This window comes from Dipodomys merriami, unplaced genomic scaffold (genome assembly GCF_024711535.1).
Source record: "Dipodomys merriami isolate MVZ:Mamm:240054 unplaced genomic scaffold, mDipMer1.0.p SCAF_227, whole genome shotgun sequence".
Classification (NCBI taxonomy): domain Eukaryota; kingdom Metazoa; phylum Chordata; class Mammalia; order Rodentia; family Heteromyidae; genus Dipodomys; species Dipodomys merriami.
The window spans coordinates 1,897,502-1,901,965 of NW_027203682.1; the positions used below are offsets into that span (position 1 = coordinate 1,897,502).

General features: G+C 34.9%; 1 pseudogene; it reads right to left on the reverse strand.

Annotated features, from left to right (window-relative positions):
- Positions 1–718: 718 nt before the first annotated feature.
- Positions 719–815, reverse strand: LOC138835082 (U6 spliceosomal RNA; annotated as a pseudogene).
- Positions 816–4,464: the final 3,649 nt, after the last annotated feature.

A 4,464-nucleotide genomic window follows, 5' to 3' on the forward strand; every position in this document is an offset into this window, starting at 1 on the left:
AGTTTTCTAGTGGTTTATTTGAGATAAGAGTACCACAGACTTTCCTTCCCAGGCTGGCTTTGAACCATGATCCTCAGATCTCAGTCTCCTGTTTAGCTCGGATTATAGGCATGAACCACCAGTGCCCGGCAGCACCAATATTTTACTGTAAAAATTCATGGATTCCGCGGAATTCTTCCAAGTGAATTGCCTGCCTTGGGTGGAAAAATGTATTCAATAGATTTTGTAAACATGTATAATAATTTCTTCAGAGTTTGTGATTTTTTAATAAGAAATAATTTTAATTTACCTGTTGAAATGAGTAGTACAGAAACTAAAATATTTCTGGTGCTTGTCTGAAAAAGTATATTTTAAAATATTCTATATTCTATGTTTGCATAATGTTCACAATTTATTTTCTCCTAGATATACATTGAATTCTATATTATTTTATAATATATACGTTCATTAATGTGTCCTTTCCGATTGTATTCCATATAGAAACAGTTTGATTCCTTTTTTTCTAGGTCTTAATATTATTTTTCTTTGGGATAAAATGACAATGTTGTTTAATTTGAAAAGTTTTGTAAAATTTATGCTATGTAAACGCCTTTCTGAGGTGATTTAATACACTGATGTCAAACTAAATTTAATTATATGAATTACGTGTATTGTTACACTTGTAATTTTGTAATCAACTTTTTAATCACTTTTTTTCATTTCTTGCATCTGAAGAATGAAAAATATGGAATACTTCTCAAATTTTCATATTATCCTTGTGCAAGTGCCATGTTAATCTCTGTATTGTAGTTTGAGTATACGTGCTGCTGAAGCATGTAGTATCCTCTAAATTTAATAGTTAATGCTGCAATCTTTATACAGGCTTATATCTATGGGTGCCTACTTGTAACAAGGAAACCTTATTGTTCCTAACAATGCTATCGATCTTATTTCCCTAAAATTCTGTGAATATTGGAAAAAATTATATTGATCAGCCGATTGCTCACATTTGCAAACTTTTTTTGCCAATGAATATCTTAAGTCTTTTTATTTGGAATTTGATCATACTCTCTATTATTTATAATTAGGTCCAAAGGTGATGGCTTTTTCAAGTATTTATTTATCCAGCTTTGTGGACCTAATGGATTCAAACTAAGCGTTGCTTAAGAGCTACTTCTAAACTTCTTCAGCTGACATTTTCCCAAATGAGGTGTTACTGGAACAAATGTCTACCTGAGCCTTTACCCTTCTTCCATGTGGGAACAGAACAACCAGAATACCTTACCCTGACAGCAAAGATTTTCTTACTAGAACAAAACTAATCTTGGTTACAAGGGATCATAGAGAGATGAACAGTGCAAAGAGAACTGTTCAGACGAGAAGGTATTTTATCAAAATATAATTGTTTATTATACCTTCCATTTAAAAGTAGCTAAAGCCAAGAAGTGAAAAAATTGTTCGTATGCATGATTTCTTAATGTCCTGGCCTGTCTGTAAGTTCCTGGCAGGAACTTACACTACTGCCTTTTTATCACCAAATATTTTCATAGTTGCAGGAGAAGTGCATATGTTTCTCCTCATTATTAGGCATTAAATTGATAATGTTTTAATCACAGTGTTTCCTCTTGCCTCCATGCTGTAAATCTACAAATGATAAAGCTTTAGCTCTAACTCTATCAAACACTGAAGTAGAGATAATGGAATCATACTTTAAAACAGAGTTGCCTTTGAGATGAATGGATCAAGAAAATGTGGTATATATACACAATGGAATTCTATGCCTCCATCAGAAAGAATGACATTTCCCCATTTGTTAGGAAATGGAAAGGTTTGGAAAAAATTATATTAAGTGAAGTAAGCCAGGCCCAAAGAAGCATAGGTCCCATGGTTTCCCTTATTTGCAATATCTAGTATAGGTATGAGTCAAGCGGAAAAGGCCAGATAATGTGATGTTAGGAAAATTAACCCTTAAATATGTATTTTAATGTTTTCGTTTCTTTCATGCATGTGTTTCTAATGCATTTATAAGATTATTTCTTTGTTGCTTTGTATGTCCCTCCCCCACAGTGTAACCCCCGCTTTCACTATATTTGATGTCAGTATAACATGTGGAGGAGATGGGGACAAACAAGTCGTTTAAGGATTCAGGTGGACCAGTTGCAACAATGAGAAGTACAAAATGTCATGTCAAAATCAGCTTTACAATTTCGGTGTGGGGGGGAGGGGGGTATAATTGGGTGGGGGGAGGGGGGTAAAATTGGGTGGGGGGAGGGGGGAGGCGGGGAAGGGAAGTGAAGGGTAAACAAAGGAGGAGGCTGCAATGCTTGGTAAGAAATGTATGCATTATCCTGCCCATGTAATTGTAGCCCCTCTGTACAGTATGTTCTCAAATAAAATAAAATACAATTAAAAAAAAAAAAAAACAGAGTTGCCTTTGATACAGTAACTACAACAGAACAATACAAAACGTGTGTCTTTTAATCATATTATATATAGTTATATGTGCTGATTTTATATTTCACACAATGAAACTTACTAGAATTAGTTGATAATTTGACAAATAAATTGATATTTATTTACTCCAATAAACAGAATTGGAATATAAATATTTAGGTTTCAAATATGTATTAGACTAGAAAACGTATCAATGCAATTTTTAGTATAAACTTGTGATACATTATAACTCTTCTTGGTCTTCTGAATCCACATGATAAAAAAAACAATATTTTCCTCTAATCTGTAATGGATTTTACTCTGCTGCTCTGTTTATTGTTTTAACTTGCTTGTCCCATACTGCTTTTGTCCATATTTCTGAAACATTCTTACTGATTATGCCCAAATTTTGCTAAGATGTCTAAAAAATATTATTCTTCTGCAGTACCCATGGGTCCTAGGATCTCAAGGCCCATTTACCTGCATCATCAGATAACAGGGGCAAGACTTTTCACCAAGGCCCATGCAATATATCAACACAAAGTAATTGAAGACCCATCTCAATTTCGCATTTCCTATATTTCAGGGCCCCAATTCCTTGAGATGCAGGAATTAGCAGTAAGCAATTGTGAAATGCAAGGCAACTTAAAATGAAGGATGAGATCACAAAATTTGAGAGAAAGTACTGTAATTCAAACATTCAACTTACAGATGACCAGCCCATATGAATGAACAAGTTCACAAATTGTCATAAGATTATTTTTAATACCCCTCACCTATGATTAACGAAAGATTTTATTCCAACATAAGTGGGCCAAAAAATAGTTCCTAGAAGGATAGATCTATAATTGGTCTACCAAAGCCCGAAAACTTGACTTAGAGGTCAAATGTAATTGAGAAAAACATTTGAAGCACTAAGGAGTGCTTCAAAACACTGGGAATTCAGTACAACATGGTTCTGTGGTATAAAAATGTCACTCTCAAACCAATGATAATCTACATTTAAATAAACTTTTAAAAATCACTTTCGCCCTTACTTCATTGTTGGTGGGAATGTAAACTTTTTTAACCACTTTGGAAAGCAGTATGGAGGTTCCTCAAAAGACTTCACATAGATCTCCCCTATGACCCAGCAATCCCACTTTTGGGCATTTACCCAAATGTTTACAAACAAGACCACACTAAAGCTACCAGCACAACTATGTTTATTGCAGCATTATTTCCATAGCTAAGATATGGAACCGACCTAGATGTCCCTCAGTAGATGAATGGATCAAGAAAATGTGGTATATATACACAATGGAATTCTATGCCTCCATCAGAAAGAATGACATTGCCCCATTTGTTAGGAAATGGAAAAACTTGGAAAAAATTATATTAAGTGAAGGAAGCCAGGCCCAAAGAAACATAGGTCTCATTGTTTCCCTTATTTGCAATGTCTAGTATATGTATGAGTCAAGCGGAAAAGGTCAGATAATGTGAGGTCAGGAAAATGAACCATTAGATATGTATTTTAATGTTTTTTTTTCTTTCATGCATGTGTTTCTAACGCATTTATAAGATTATCTCTTTGTTGCTTTGTATGTCCCTCCCCCACAGTATAACCCCTGCTTTCACTATATTTGGTGTCAGTATAACTTGTGGAGGAGATGGGGAAAAACCAGTGTTTAAGGATACAGGTGGACCTCTTGCAACAATGAGAAGTACAAGTTGTCATGTCCACAACGAGGTTTACAACATCCGTGCGGGGGGGGGGGGTGAGGGGGGGAAGGAGAAGGATTGGGATTGGGGGGGGAGGGTGGAGGCTGGGAAGGGATGTGAAGGGTAAACCAAAGGAGGAGGCTGCAATGCTTGGTAAGAAATATACGCATTATCCTGCCCATGTAATTGTAACCCCTCTGTACAGTATGTTCACAAATAAAATAAAATTAAATTTAAAAAAATCACTTTCGCCAAAATAACATTTGACAAGTTAATGATACTTAGTGACATTACAAGTTTTTCAAGTGTAGGGAGCAAGTTACAATAGAGTTGAATTATTTACACAGCACT